Raw genomic sequence first — 17,688 nt, 5'->3', positions numbered from 1 at the left:
CTATTGCCTTTCTTTTTCTCATATATTATATGCCCTTTCTGTTTAAAGATGGTTATAGGATGGCAACAAGCAGGGGTATCTGTGTCTCTTTGGAGACATCCGATAAAGTTAGAATTGATAAGGTATCCAAGAAAATCGTTCTTTCCATTTTTTAACCCCGTTTAGGTACTCTTGATCATATACCCCTTTCCAATCCTATTTAACCTTTTCTCCAAATTCCCCAAACCTATTCATCACAAACCTGTTAAACCTATTATGATCCATCTCACCCGCTTATCATTTGGCATATCCTATTATTACTATCAATTTTCAATGAACTTAATGCGTTAAAATCATAATAATTGATTTTGTCTAACATTCAATTTACTATAACTGAATCCATAATTAACCTTATTTAAAATCATGGTTTTTAAACTGTCATTGACCCGGATGATCAGACCATTCGGCCCAATAATCATCTAAGCAATCAGTTTTGTTTTGTTCTAAATTCAATCTTTGGCTAAAAGCCATTGAAACAGTCAATAGATCATTGACTCAAGTATGAAAACCTTGATCCATTCGACCCATTCAACGGTTTTTGGTCTTTTATTTTAATTTTTTTTATCAAAATAAGTTGACCATTCGAACCGGATGATAGAACCATCGACCCAAAAACTGTTAGCCCAAATCGATTAGTTCCAATAATTGTCTCTACCTCATAATTAATTCATTTAATTCTATTTTAAATCAATCATATATAAAATTTAGTTGTTAAAAATATTTGAGCCCAAATTGTTCACTTTAAACCAATTTTTCGATTAATTTTGTTCATAAAAGCCCTAATTACCAGTGAGTTTAGCTTTGCACTCCTTCATTCGTTTGGGGTGATTTTTTTTTTTTTTAATTAGATACCTTTCTCTGCTATTTTTCCCCGTAACCCCGTGACGTAAAGGGGAAAACTGATGAGTTGGTTTTCAAAATTAAAATACTAGCAGCTTCTGTTAATTAAGGCGGTACCGATCTCTTGTGGGAATTATTTGTTCCATACATTTATGTTAAATTCATTGAAGAGATATTCCCGATTGCATTCCCATATATACTTTCACAGCATGTTCGGAGTTTTTGCATGCAGGGAATCACGTCGCCTTTTTACGGGTAAATTAAAGAGAAGTTTCCGACTTTCCGTGCAACCGCGGGCTTCAATAGCCACGATCTCACCCACCTTTCCTTCCTTCTGTTATCATAGTGAAGTCCCTGAAGAATAATAAGCCTAATACCCTATAAAATACACTCTAACCTCTCAATTTCCCACATTCTCACTTGTCTCTCGGTTTTCGATTCCTCCAAATCTTAAGCACGAAGCAATGGAAACTGTTTCTTCCCTTCTTTCCTCCGTTCTCCCACCGCAACCATTTCCGGCCAAGCATCCTCACCGGAAAATCCGCATCAACCAACCTCAGAGCAGACCACGCAGTCGAGTCTCTGCCGGACAAATGGACGCATACAATCGAGACTATGACGGCGAGCTCGTCGACGAGAACATGATCGTTCTGCGAAGGCGAATTCACGCGATGAAGATGTCTGAAAGAAAGTACGAGCCCCCCTCCAACTGGACGGAGTGGGAGAAGAAGTACTACGAAAATTACAACTCGGATATCTGCGAGGCGATGGGGTTGCTGCAAACCCTGCTGATGAATACCAGACCAAGCTTGGCTTTGGGGATGATGGCTCTTGTTGCATTCAATGTTTCCCTATCCACTGCCGCGACCTTGTCTCATCTGATTCAGATCGCTAAGTGGGTCCTATCTCTGGTTCATCTTAATTGACAGTCACACTCAAAAACAATACATAGAAGCTGAGATTGATAATTAGAATGTTCACACAGTCATAAATTTGTTCTTCTGTAAATGTTTATAAAATTAATGAACTTTGCAGTTCGCGTTGAGAAATAAAAATTCTCCTTTCCTCTTCAATTTATCATTGTGATTTGTGAAGAAGCTTAATTAACTCCCCAGTTTGGGCTTTTCTTCTTTAATTTATTCATTAAATATTCGTTCACTAAATTTGTCTTCTATTCTTTCAAGGTTTTACTTTTCGAACAAAGAGAAGAAAAAAACAAAACCCTTAATGTATGAGCTAGCTGATGACTTTGTTTAAAAGACAAAATAGTCTCCATGTGAAGAGCTGCGTTTCATTTACGTAAGTTTGTGAGCTGAACTGGATTGGATTGTCTTTATCACAGCATCTTCTCTGCAATTCAATTAATGGGTTTGAAAAATGTTCAATTTGAAGGCGACACATGCAGCATAATCCTTTTACACGTACACTATTGTTTGTTGGTGACCTCTGATGAGCCATTCTGGTGTATTAAACACCGTTATTATTATTGAATGCAGTGAGTCTCATTTGCCGCTTTGATCACCATTTGGGTGGTACGGTGAAATGTTCTGTTTATCAAATTGGAACCATACGGATGTCAAATCATAAAGTTTACTGGTTAATTAATTATTGATTTAACTGGAGCTAAAATTAATTAAATTGTCTAGCATGTAAAAATCATTCAAAACACCAAGATCCAGAAGAAAGTTCACTGCCGACTGCGGTGGAGTTTATTTGCACTGAATAGACGTTCGAGAGAACATACTTTAATTGTAATTTTGATTTTTTTTTTTTTTGAGTTGGAATTGTAATAAATTTTTGAAGTGGGTGTTGGTTTTTGAAGTTGCACTGAATTGACATTCGAGAAGACATTCCTTTCTCTTTTTTTTTTTCTTTTTAATTGCTTTTTCCTTGATCTTAAAAGAGAGAGAGAGAAAAAAAAAAAAAAACATACTTCATTTGTAAAATCGTCTAATGGCGGTTTGGATGGAAACCCAACTGATTGAGCACATATTCTCTGGCTCCTAACATAGTCGGACAATCGGATCCTCACGATTTTTTCTTATTTTTATGTAAAAATCCTCAATTTTGAAGGGGTTTTTTATTGATAGTTCCTCTCAGAAATCTTAATGCCTTAGTACAGTTCAAAACAGTGTTAAGGTGGAAATCTATCACAATTCAAGGGGAGTGGTGTACCATAAGGGCTCTACGATAGACTAAGGCCAATTTTAAACTCTAAACCTTAAATACTGAAATCTAAACCCCTAAATCTGTAAATTAATCCTAACTGTAAACCCTAAATTTTAACTAAAAATGCATTCGATCGATTGGACCTCATCAAAGACCAATTGATGATGGCTCAATTGGTAGGTCATTTGACTTATGGGAGTAGAGAACTGGGACTAAATCCCGCTGCCACCAGGGTTGTGTATGTTAGGGTTTTTTGTCTCATAAATTCATTTTCTGAAACTTAAAAGCTGAAAAGAAAAAGAAAATTTGATTTTCCAGTTCAGTGAATGGGAGAGACTAAATAAAACAAATTGGAAACTCAAACCAAGGTCATGCTTGTTTGCCCAACCCTAGGTGAGCAGTGGCTATTAACAAGTGATTATTTGTAGGAATAGATTTTTCTCCCATCAAGGCGGAATTCAATTAAACTTTTATTCAGGAAATTTTTTGGCATTCAAATACGTTGAGACATTTTTCTCATAACCATTATTACAGAGAATAAAGGCGCTGAAATTTTATAAACCAAACTTCTTTAAGGAATCATTACGGAATCTATCTAATTTACAAAAGCACATATGGGCGGTTTAGATTTCCATCATACCTGTTCTGGTCTTTTGCTTAACTCAGTGCAAACTGTGGGTGGTCTAGATTTCCATCATACCTGTTCTGGTCTGTTGCTTAATTCAGTGCAAGGTGTAGGTTGATGTTGCAGAGTATTTTTGTTGTAGTTTCACTTAGAAAAAAGTAGGATCCTCAAGTGATAAGAAGAAGAAGAAGAAGCAGCAGCAGGTAACAGCAGTAGAAAATGCTAATAGAATCAAAAGATTTCTTGAAAATGGCATCTGCCCTTGGTTGAAATTTGAAGAGGAAAGAGAAGTCTGCAAATCTCTTGTTCATGGCGCTCAAAGAAGAATATGAAACAATAAATCAAAAAAAAAAAAACATTTCTTGTAAGTAAGCCCTTGGCTTGAATTTCCCCATTTATTTTGTTTAGCCTCTCTCATTCGTTAAACTATATAGTCAAATTTTCTTTTTTTTTTCACTTTTTTTCTTGATTTTTTTTAATTTCAAAAAAATGAATTTTGGAGAGATAGCGCACATGTAAGATGAGGAGCCATGCCAAGTAAGACATGGTTGAATCTAATTAGAAGTGAACCATGCCAAGTGAGTGCAGGAAATCCAAGTTCTTCAAGATGCAGCTTATGGAAATATAATTTCTGAATTGAACCCAAACGGAAACCCCTAAAAAAGAAAACAAAAAAAAAATAACAACATGAACAATATAAATACTAGAATCGTGATTATATTAGAGCAAGGCTCAAAGTATCAGAAATGTTAGTGATGTATCAAGATACACCTTTGATAGGCATGTGTATGATAGAAAAAAAAAAGTATGCACGAAAACATTATAAATACTTTAAAAAATCATAAAATACATGTAATAATACTAAATACAAGGTCTCCATAAGATATACATACATTAAATCAATATATTTTAATAATGTTTATGATGAATACATCATAGTAGATTATAATTTTCATCAATAACCCTATTATTAACTATTATTTATAACTTATAATTCTTAATTTATAACCATAAAGCATGCATCGACACAACTTCTAAGTGGAAATATAATTAATAATTATTTTTCATTTAAATAGTTACTATCTATTTTTTAATTTTAAAAATCACAAAAAAATCAAAAATAAATACATTATACAATATATTCTAAAAACTTTATTGAAGAAGAAGTTTCAATTGCTTTGTGGATATGATAGATCATCCATAGATCTACAATATATTCAATCCTTATGGTTAGATCATAAAAATATAATTATTTATTTTTTAATTTTTATTTTTAAAAAATAAAAGTAATTAATGGAGAAAAAAATTTAATTGCTCTATGAATATAATAGATCATTCATAGATCTACAATATACATAGTCTTTATAAAAATTACAAAAAAAAAGAAAATAAAAAAATGTACAAGAAATTTAAATTGCTCTATGGATGATAGAGCATTCATAGATCTAACATATTAAGTCTTTATAGGCCAATAAAAATATATTTTTCAATTTTTTATTTTTTTAATTTTTCCCAAATTTCTTTGTAAATTTTTCATAGATCTACTCATAACAAAGAAAAAAAAAAACTTTGATTTTCAATACAATAAATGCAGATCAATATAGATTTAAATATTTTCAAACATTAAACTAAAAAAACAAGAAATCACAAGATATTGTGAGAAAATTGAAAAAGCTTACCTATTTTTGTATTTTTTTTCAAAACTTGAAAATATTAATTATTAAACTTATTTCTTGTGCATTTTTGTAGATCTAGCACTCTAATAACGAAGTTTAAAGTTTTAGAGTTGTTTGAGGGTGAAAAAATGTTTATTTTGGGGGCAACAAGCTTCTTTCCTTTTTTTTTTATTTTTTGCCTTTATCTTTTTTGCAGCATCTCAATCAATACATCCAACACGATGTCCAAGACTCAAGCTTCTTAACTCATATTTTTTAAAATACATGCATAATAAAATAATAAATACAATAAATAATCATTAATTATAATAAAAAATAGATTAATGGTAACTGAGAAATACAATTGGTTTCTGGGGTAGACCAAACCGATTAAACGGCTGGTCAGCCAATTTTCTATCAAGTCTGGTTTCTGGGGTAGACCAAACCGACCAATATCCCGGGTCTCAATTCAATTGGTTCAATTGGCGGCTATTCCAGTCTGGTTTAACATTGATTGTAACACAAAACTACTGTTGGTTCCCGTTTGGGAGTGCTTTCACGCAGCGGCTGTCTTTATTAAAAAAAGAAAATCCAGAATCATTCATTGCCATTAAATAAATATATAGATAGATGATAGATCATCATCCATGGAGTAGCTATCTATCATCCATGGAGTAATTAGTGATTGAATTCTCGCACGCAAAATTTCCACCCAATTACCAAACAATTCCACAGCTTTAGATTCTCGACCTAGGGGACAGCCATTGAAGGTGGCGTCGTGTTCGTGTCTATCGAGTTAACTCTAGCTGTTCGATCTTAAACAAAACTTTCCTCAAGGCCTCAAAGGGGATGTGACACCGAGTGTGTTCCACAATTGGCACCACATTTCCTTATTAAATAAATCAATATATGCTTACGTCGATTTCCCAAATTCGAATCCTTCACCTTCAGGATAATTGAAGAAAACGCGCCTCAATTAAAAAACACGGTTTCACACTTTTCTTTCTAATTTATTATAAATAGCTTATGCTTATCACGTCCATCGCAGCGCCATATATCTCTCAGATTCCTTCTTAAGTCTTAAACAAATGGAAACGGCTTCTCTTCGTTATACGGTGCTTCCCTCACGGTCGTTTCCGGTCAAGCCCCAGCGCCGGCGGAGAACAGCCATCAATGAAGATCTGAAGAAGAAGTCAGTCAGAGTCTTTGCTGGAAAAAGAGACTACGGTGGCCGCCTGGTCGACGAGAACATGATTGTTCTAAGAAAGCTTATACGTGAGATGAAGATGGCGGAGAGCAACTACGAACCGCCTTCAGACTGGATGGGTTGGGAGAAGAGGTATTACACCAAGTACGACTCGGCCATCTGTGAAGCAGTGGGGTTTTTGCAAACTGAACTGATGAACACCAGGCCAAGCTTGGCTCTGGGGGTGCTGACTCTTCTTGCACTGAGTGTCCCTGTATCGACGGCCGTGACCTTGTCTCATTTGATCGAGATAACCAAGTGGGTTCTATCTGGGGTTCACGTAAACTGATGTATATTTGACATGATTTGGCTAGTTGGGTTTAGTGTATTAATTATCGTATAGAAGTAATTTAAATTCAGTAAAAGGAATGAAGCCCACTTGCTTTCTTTCTCTCCTTTTGTAGTTGCATCTGTTCATGTTCTTCACTCAACCAGGAAGGAATTCAGTTTCCACTACTGAGGACTGTATCAGACTTCTGTACTACTCACTAATCGCCAGAAAATCATCAAACACAAGCTGTCTTCTCTTTGCATATATACTATATAGTGATGATGAGTCTACCAGATTCCACGCTGCCCAATCAAGTCCTGGGTATCTCTCACGATTGTTCTAATGCTTTATGGACCCCAACTTCTCCAAGTGAATGTTGCGGAATGCGGAGCAATGTATAACTATTCTAAATTCAATCCATAACCTGTTGACCTATAGATCATATCATATTGTGATTTCTTGATCCCTTCCCTTAGTATAGTGGGGCTTTAACAATCTTTGAGTCTAAAGAGTCAAGAGTTTGTTGATTAATCGAATTTATTAATTCAGTCTAAACATTACGCTACACTCCAAAAAAGAAGAAATTAACTGAACAAGCAATAGATATAATAGAAATTTGAAATTTATCCATGAATAATGCCAAAAATTTAACAGCATGATCAGATAATGAATACCCATATCACCTATAGTATAGACTGTTTATAGGTGTGAAAGAAAAATTGGAAAGAAAAGGTTGATATAAATTAAAACGGGTTCATTTTTATAATTTCATTTCATCATCTAAGCCTTAAGCCTTCCTACATGTTTCACCATTTCATTGGAGGGAAAAGACTCAGAGTGCAAGAGAAGAAGGGAGGTGGCCCATATTTTATCTCCTGCTTTTCTAAAAGATTCCATGTTCTATCCACATTTTGTCTTTTCCTTCTTTTCCCACTTCTGTTCACATCCAAAATCCAATAAGTAAGTGTGACTAGTGGTGTAGCTTTAGCTCAGACTAGAGTAGTTTGCCATGACGCCCATTTCACGACCTCTCCGCTCAACTAATTAGGCATATGATTAGCCTATGTATCTCCTGTGGTGCCCACACGTAGAGTTACTTTCATTTATATAATTGCTCAATGCATTACACGGGTCACTTAAACCTATCTTAAATTAGGTCGGCCACTTTTGAGTAAAAACACTGGAAGCATATATTTTTCCCCATCTCTTATCTCTTGAAGGAACTTCTATTAAAAGCTATTTCTTTTTTTATTTTTCTATCAAACCAAACACTGCTTAATTACATATCAAGTTAATTATCTACTCCTTGATTTTGCGCTGGAAAAGCTTCCCTTCTCTCTCTTTCTACAAAACCAACTTACTCAACAAGAGTATTTGTCACCAGCCGAAAGGGTTGCTGGAAACAAGCCGCCTGCAGATTGGATGATTGGAAGAAACCGTATTATATTTTGGAATTACCGCTCAGACATGTTTCAAGCAATTAATAGGGTTGCTGCAATTAAACCCGTTTCATGTACATGTTTGACTTTGGTGATGATGGCTCTCGAAACATTGATTATACATCTAAGATGCATATAAATGGATCCCATCATACGCGGTTTATTATAATTGACTTTGGGGGTGTTTTATAGTGTAGATGAGAAATTGGTGGATATGAAGTGGTCCATACCATACCTTATGGTAGCGATCAATCCATACTATACGACAGTCCACAGCTGAATCAATTGTTCCATAACGTGATGTGGTCCACACCACACCCTCTGGCATGGACCAATCCACACTACACGACAGTCCGCAACTATTCTGAACTATGAATCAATTGTGTAGGCTGGACCCGTCCACACCCACAGTGGTGTTTTATAGCGTGGTGTAGTGTGAATCAGTCCACACCACACTTTTTTTATTCCATGTATCTCATACATTTTATGAATGATATACACAATTAATCATAAATATCTAATTTTCACATTTTATATGATAAATATTTTAAAAAATGCATCAATGACTTAATATTAATCAATAAATACTATTGTTTTTATAAAACAATAGTAAAATAATTAAAAAATTAAAAATATATTTTAATTTTTAAAATATTATTTTATTGATAAAATATTAAAATTTTATAAAAATTAAAAAATTAAGTAAAATAATTAATATTTTAGATCATACAGTTGAAATGCAACTACAAGAATTTCAGAGATAAAACTAAAGGTGTATTTCTATGTATCTACAGTCTGTCTTAGATCACACAACCTCTAACCCCTACTCCCTGAAGCATGGTATCAAAAATAAACTGTAGAAGGGACGTATCCAAAAGTTTTTGCTGTTGACGATATATTGGGGTGTGGATGAGACCAGTCCACACTATATTAAGGTGTAGACAGGACCGGTCCCGTCCACACCCAATCGAACAGGTCTTTATCCCGAACACCATCTTCATTTTAAGGTTTGTTTGGTTCGTAGTCAAAATTGGAATCGGAATGGTCCATATATGTTTGGTTCAGATAGGAATGGGAATAAAAATGGGAATACATAGGAATGAGATCTCATTTTCAAGGGAGGGGCAAGGAATGACCATTCCTCAAATGAGGGAATGCCATTCCAACAGGAATGGAAATGGGATTTTGAGTCCACCCAACCAAATAGTTGGAATAATAGCCCATTCCGATTTCAGAACCCTATTCCAGCGAATCAAATGGAGCCTTAGTTTATTAGGTGCTTCTTGATTAATTTCTCAAGAACAGTTTTGTCCGGCAAAATTAAAAATATAATTACTCATTCTTCTTCAAGATTTTTTTTTTTAGAAAAATGCTACCATTTCATACCACCTTATTTATTAGCATGTTAGTTTATCCATCCTCAAAATTTTGTATCACAAAATTGATTTCACAATGTAAATCACATTGCTACTCCATATGTTTTCTCTTCAATTCTAAGCCTCTCTTCTCTACACCCTTTATAGTGGATGACTATGTCAATTATAGAAACAATAATAAAGACTGTAGATAAGGAGAACCCCCATATGCCTTTCTCGTTATATCACATCAAGGGGTGTTCTTTTTTTGGATTTGGAGAGGGGGGGGGGAGTTGGTCAATGGGATTTTGGTTCCCATTAACCAAGAATCCCATGTTCATTTTTCAGATTAATGTGGGGATCATGGAAAGTTTAGTTTCCTGGGTAAATACCCAGGAAAATGATACTCATCTCCTAGGTGGGTAAATAACTTTCCCACATAGGGGGAAAGTTGCCAATACTTAAATGGGACAAAAATGCCCCTTTTAATAATGGATTTATATGGATAAAATGGTCATTGCCTTATTTACCTGAGAAATAAAAGAACATGGATAAATTCACTTACCCGGATAAGTGTTTCCCAGGAAATACTTACTCAGGTAATTGCATTTGCCCGAGTAAGTAACTTACTGAAAAGCGAAGGAGGCCCAAGAGTAAACCCAATTAGACTAGCTTTTTCCTTAATTATAGCATTGCATTAGAATAACTGTAAAGAAAATCAGGCTGGCCAATTGGACTGGTTGAATTGTGACCATGCCAGTTGATTTGGCCATACCCTTAAAACCAATCATAGAAAAACCAACCAAAACCATTGATCCAACCAGTCTAACTGAAAATAGGTGATGAACTGGTCCTGGTTTTAGAAAACCAGTCAGTATTTTTTTTTTAATGGAAAGACAAACTTTCAGAAGTTATAACTTTGTGTTTTGATGTCAGATTACGGTGATCTTTTATTTATATTGAATAACTTTTGAAGATATCAGAGAAAAGGGAAGCAGACAAATGAGAGAGAAAAGGGATTAAAATTTTGCATTATACTTTTAAGAATACAAGTTTTATATAAGACTTTGTTTGTTGTGCAAATATAAATCATATACAAATTTTGCATCCACTTCGGTAGTTTAACTTTTAGTTCTTTTATTTGTATCTGTGATTTCCATTCCGGATGCAAATTTTGCACTTCTTATACATCGTTTTACTTCATACCTTATTCCTCATCCTAGGCAAACAACCTTTTTCCTACCCACATTCTTCGCATAAAAGTGAGAATCACATCAGTCTACTTTCTGTGTTACCTTGTGGAAACAAAAGAAACAAAATAAAGTCAAATCAAATGCAAATGTAAATTGGAATTTATATGCAATTTGTTTGCATTATCATGCATCCACACCAATGCAAATGAAATTAACACTGCAAATAAATGAAGTTGGCTCATTTTGGAAGGAGTATAAATGCAAAAGCATAAATATAAACAAAATAATATAAAATACAAGCTTTTGCATTCTACATATTTACATTTATACTCTTTTTAAACTGGGCCTTAATGAGATAGAATTGATGGTGGTGCACAAGACCAAACAAAGGCTATCACCCTGTTATTCTTAAATTACTTTTGCTCTTTGTATCACGCTTGGGCTCATAGTTTTGTTTGGAGGGTTGAGTCTCATGCCCCACTTAATTTTAATTATTAATTGATGAGGGCGGATTTGGCCCTCCAGTGAAATTTTGACACATGGCACCTCATGCAAATCAAGTGCAGCCTCTTGACGACTGGGCAGTTTGGGCAGCTCGGCATAGGCAGCTCGGTATAGATAGGGCAGCTCAACATAAGCAGCTGGCCACTCCGCAGTCAGCCTGGCATCTTATGAAGAGCTTGCCACTTAGGGGCAGCTTGGCACTTACAGGTAGCTCGGCATAGGCAGTTGGCCACTCCGCAGGCAGCCTGGCGTCTTACTAAGAGCTCATCACCAAGCAGCTCGCCACCTCACAGGCAGCTTGCCACTAGGCAACTCACCACCATGCAGTTCATCACCAAGGCACTTCACCACCAGGTCAAATAACAAGGTACTTAGCCAAAAAAAAATTGATACATCACAAAAATTGGTACGTTACCAAAAACGGTTACATCAATTGGCGCCGTCTGTGGGAAAACACCACAAAAAGCTAAGTTCTCATCCTACAAAAGCTAAGTTCTCATCTTACAAAAATTAATTCTTCTTCTCCCAGAAAGCTAAGTCCTCACTTTTTAGAAATTAAAGCTCTCGCTCTATAGTTTACATTTTTTTTATGAACTCAAAGACTATACAGGGAGCTAACTGACTAAGTAACTTTACTTTCAATTCGGATAAAGCCTCATCAGTCATCTTCGCAAGGTCCCCCTTACAAAGATGAGCTCTTCGTGCCTTCCGTGGGAGTTGACGGCCAACGGACTACATAAGCGCCCTTACCGGTCGAGCCTTCCAAGGCTCCCGTGTGAGCTGTCGATCTAAAGTTAGTAGTGTTGCGCCCGAAGGTCAAGTTCCTAGTAGCTTCTTGTATGAGTGGGTGACCGGCATTACAAAGCTGATGCAGCGCAATCATAGCTCTAAGGCACCCACCTAGTCGGTTTGGCACCTCACTAGTAGTCCGGCACCCGGTCAGCTCGGCACTTCGCAGGTAGCTTGGCACCTCACTGGTAGCTCGGCACCTCGTAGGCAGCTCAGCACTTGGCCAGTTCGGCACCTCACAGGCAAAGCCTACGGGCGACATTACTACTTAAGACCTAGTCGCCTCTTCGGCACGGGCAAAGTCAAAGAAGAGTGGACTACGAGTCGCTCCCAAAGCCTACGAGCCACATTACTGCTTAAGACCCAGTCGCCTCTTTGGCATGGGAAAAGTCAAGAAGAGTGGTCTACGAGTCGCTCCCAAAGCCTACGAGCCACACTATTGCTAAATACCCAGTCGCTTCCTTAGCATGAGCAAAATCAGCAAAAGTGAACTATAAGTTGCCCCTAGAGCCTAAGGGCTACACTACTGAACTGGCGGAGACCTCCTCACCTTACAGGCAGCTCACCATTGGCAGGAAGCTTGCCACATACAGGCAGCTTCTAAAGCCTAAGGAATTGGATCAATACTTACTAGCTCGTCGACTTACGGGCCAAAAGAAGAAATCTACTCCCTTCACTGAGTTACTCTCAGCTCGGGAGTGGGGGGCAAATGATTAGGGTGGATTTGGCCCTCTAGTGAAATTATGACACCTGACACCTCATGCAAACCAAGTGCAGCCTCTTGACGACTAGGCAGCTCAGGCAGCTCGGCATAGGCAGCTTGGTATAGCTAGGGCAGCTCGGCATAGGCAGCTGGCCACTCCGCAGTCAGCCTGGCATCTTACGAAGAGCTCGCCACTTAAGGGCAGCTTGACACTTACAGGTAGCTCGGCATAGGCAGCTCGGCACTTACAGGCAGCTCGGTGTATCGCAGGAAGATCTCCTGCCTGACAACTATACCTCACAGATCCAAAGACCTGCGCCCACGTCTCTCGCTAGGCGGCGCCGTGCTTGCCAGTCCTGAGAGTTGTCCCTTGACTAGAAGAGCCATACTCTACAGTAGCTGCCTGCACCCCCAACCTCAGCTCTGATAGTAACGGCCGCGACAGAGAGACAGAAGTGGTTACGCCTGAGTTGACAGAGGCTGTTACACCTGATTTGACAGGACACCACTATATAAGGACTTCGACCCCCAAAGACAAGGGGGGGGGGAGAATGAAAAAACGAAGGTACTCCTTGCTCTCTAGCTCTCTCATTTCTTTCCAAGCTCCCTACAATCAGAATGCTAACTTCGGCATCGGAGAGTCCCCGTCGGGAAAATACCCCCGGGTCCTCTGATTCAGTTCTCGCAGGTCCCTCAACTCCTGCCACCAGCAAAGGAGAGGAGATCACCTCATGCAAAGGGTAGCCAAGTAGCTCCCCACCAGGGAGCTCGTCACTAGGGAGCTCATCACCAAGCAGCTCGCCACTAGGCAGCTCGCCACTAGGTTGCTCGCCACTAGGCAACTCGCCACCAGGTAGCTTGCCACTAGGCAGCTCACCACCATGCAGTTCATCACCAAGGCACTTCACCACCATGTCAAATAGCGAGTTACTTAGCCAAAAAAAAAATTTGATACATCACAAAAATTGGTACGTGACCAAAAACGGTTACATCAATTTTTAGTTCTTTTATTTGTATCTGTGATTTCTATTCCGGATGCAAATTTTGCACTTCTTATACATCGTTTTACTTCATACCTTATTCCTCATCCTAGGCAAACAACCTTTCTCCTACCCCCATTCTTCGCATAAAAATGAGAATCACATCAGTCTACTTTCTGTTTTACCTTGTGGAAACAAAAGAAACAAAATAAAGTCAAATCAAATGCAAATGTAAATTGGAATTTATATGCAATTTGTTTGCATTGTCATGCATCCACACCAATGCAAATGAAATTAACACTGCAAATAAATGAAGCTGGCTCAGTTTGGAAGGAATATAAATGCAAAAGCATAAATACAAACAAAATAATACAAAATACAAGTTTTTGCATTCTACATATTTACATTTATACTCTTTCTAAACTGTGCCTTAATGAGATAGAATTGATGGTGGTGTACAAGACCAAACAAAGGCTATCACCCTGTTATTCTTAAATTACTTTTGCTCTTTGTATCACGCTTGGGCTCATAGTTTTGTTTGGAGGGTTGAGTCTCATGCCCCACTTAATTTTATTTATTAATAAATTCTTATTTTTCTTAAAAAAGAGACAGGCTACATGTACATATGCAAGATTTTAGGAAGTCTAACATTTTGAAAACCTGGCAACCAAAAATTGTTATGGCTGCTAGTATGATCACGATAATCAAACAATTCGATCCATTCCGATTCAAACAACATTGGCTTAGGTTATTTTGGAAAATTTTTTACTTTTGAGGAATTTCAATGCATGACATGTTAATAAGGATGAGAGGTAAAAGAACATTTATGTTCAATATTCTTTTTAGTGGAAAATACAAGAAAATAACTGAGTGGGTTGCGTGTGTAATAACATGTATGCATAAGAAAGCTAAAAAAACACAAAGTTGTTATGTGATAGGGGATGATTCACTTTGATCATGGTATATTAAATTTAAATAAATATTCATCTTACTAACTTAACTATTGTTATAAGTTTTAATTCAAACAAAATTATTGTGTTACAAGCTATTTGGTAGTGACGAAGACCGTAAGATAATTCGATAATATGATTAATATAAAATCAATCTGAATATTTATCCAAAACAATTAAATGATGTAATGATTATATTAATTTTATTCATATATAATCTTTGATTTTTCAATGCATCCCATATGGGGCTGTTCTAATGAGAAGCTTAAGGCCATGTTTGATGATCTTTGATTTTTCAATGGGTTTGATGATCTTATATTAATTTTATTCATATATAATCTTTGATTTTTCAATGCCACTGCTACTAGGGTTTGAGGGTCGAATGAGTTGAGAAGGGGGTATAACCTCGCGAGGTATTTTAGTCATTATACAAATTTGTCAGGGATTGGTTTGTCTTAATAGTTTGGAGAAGTACTTCTTCAAGAAGTACTTAAAAAAACCAATTTGAAGTCACTTTTTCAAAGAAGTACTTCTTTAAAAAAGTACTTTTTCCCCACTTTTTTACCAAACACCCATAAGTACTTAAAAACCACTTAATGTGTGGTCCCATGTCTTAAAATAAGTACTTATTAAAAGTATTCTCAAATAGGGCCTAAAAACAGCCTGGGCTACTTTTCCTAAAGAATGAAGGTTTTTCTTATTTTCTCTATCTCATCAACACATGGCACTTTTACTATTGCATCAATTTCATATGGATTAACATGTCATGCAGGGAGAGACTTTGTGAGTAGTCGAAGGCTGTAAACAATCAATTTTTCCCCTATAGAGACTTTGTATGTTTTAGACACAATTTTTATAGTGAAACTTTCCCACTGACTAAACGACAGGGTGAGGATAGAGGGATCGGATCTAGTAGGCACATCAAAGTAAGCACGTTAAATGAGCACTTGATAAATATTTTGACAACTATCAAAAGTGGGCACTAATCTTTATCAAGGGTGGGTGAGGGTATTTTAAGAGATAGGTATCAAAAAAATTTTCAAATGCTCATTAAACGTGCTTTTAACTTCGTACCTACCTCATCCAAACCCATAGAGGGATTAGATCTAATAGGCACGTCAAAGTAAGCATGTTAAATGAGCACTTGATAAACATTTTGACAACTGTCAAAAGTGGGTATGAATCTTTTTCAAGGGTGGGGTGAGGGTATTTTAAGAGACAGGTGTCAAAAAAAAATTCAAGTGCTCATTAAACATGCTTACAACTTCGTACCAACCTCATCCAAACCCATAAAGGGACCGGATCTAGTGGGCACATCAAAGTAAGCACATTAAATGAGCATTTGATAAATATTTTGACAACTGTCAAAAGTGGGTATTAATCTTTTTCAAGGGTGGGGTGAGGGTATTTTAAGAGACAGGTGTCAAAAAAATTTTCAAGTGCTCCTTAAACGTGTTTACAGTTTCGTACCTACCTCATCCAAACCCATAGAAGGACCGGATCTAGTAGGCCCATCAAAGTAAGCACGTTAAATGAGCACTTGATAAATATTTTGACAACTGTCAAAAATGGATATTAATCTTTTTCAAGGGTGGGGTTGGGGCATTTTAAGAGACAAGTGTCAAAAAATTTTCAAGTGCTCATTAAACGTGCTTACAACTTCGTACCTACCTCATCAAAACCTAAGGATAATATCATGATTGGACCCATGACTAAATTTCTCCAAATAACATAAGGTACAAATTCGTCTCTAAGCACCCAGTTGAGGATGAGGAAGAAAGTAAGAGGCTAGAAGGTTTCTTAATCACATCAATTGGGCTTTTCTATAAGAGTCGATGATCCATGCTAATTTTTCCATGTGGATGGATGATGTGGCAAGTCCATATCAGACCACCCATCACATTAACTCTACATCAATTGGATTGGCCATGTCACCCTTCAGCCTTCACCACCAATTTGGATCAATATTGTACTAGAGCTTTATAATAGAATATTTAAGATTTTCAATTCAAACTACTGCCCTAATTTGAACCCATTACAAGACTTTTTTTTTTGGTCAAAAACTGTTAAGGGAAGTGAGAGGGTATAAATTGTTGGATTTTGATTTCATTAGAGATTAAATCCAATGGGATTCGATTAATCAATTACATGAAAAGCACATTTCCACACATATTATATATAGAAAATAGTTTTTTTTTCTCTTACTAAAACTAGTTATCAACTTTGTCCCACATTGAAAAATTACTAAACTTGTTTTGAGTTTTAAAATAGGAGATTATTTACGCTCCTTAGAAATATAAGAGAGGAGTATGGAAGCTTGTCACTGCGCAATGCACACAATGAGGCGCTTTAGAGGCGCACTTTTCTCACACTTTGCTTGCTCACACCCGCATGGTTCACAAAGAGCTGTTTTGACTTTTGGCATCGGGTGTGATCAAGAGATGGTTTCTTCATATACTCTTCAACTTTGCTGGTTCCAGATTCTTGCCCAAAGCTATTTTGTATCTTGGGAACAAATTTGCCTATAATCCAACAGCAAACTTAATAAAATTGAGTGGAGGCAAATAATGTTCTAAAGATAATGTCTTCAAACACGCCTCAGAGCTTCTCCTCCAATTTTCCATGACTCCATTTTCCTAGCATTATATATACACAAAACGTGTTAGTATATTTTATTAGTGTATGTATGTACATGTCTTTGGACTAGTGTAATATTGATATCACCAGCACTATTTTAAAATCCATTTCCACTATAACCAATATGCTTGGTTTGTAATCTATATATACGTATCACTGGTTTTTTACACAAAAGCTCAAACTAATTGGATGAATTAACCAACCTCACTGAATCATATATTATTGATATTTAAAACGTCATAAGGATTGAAAAAATTAATAAATTAGTAACCCATTTATTATTTGATAATTAG

This window comes from Nelumbo lutea, chromosome 4 (genome assembly GCF_056320005.1).
Source record: "Nelumbo lutea isolate HS-2025 chromosome 4, American lotus-T2T, whole genome shotgun sequence".
Classification (NCBI taxonomy): domain Eukaryota; kingdom Viridiplantae; phylum Streptophyta; class Magnoliopsida; order Proteales; family Nelumbonaceae; genus Nelumbo; species Nelumbo lutea.
Note: the sequence above shows the minus strand (reverse complement) of the source record.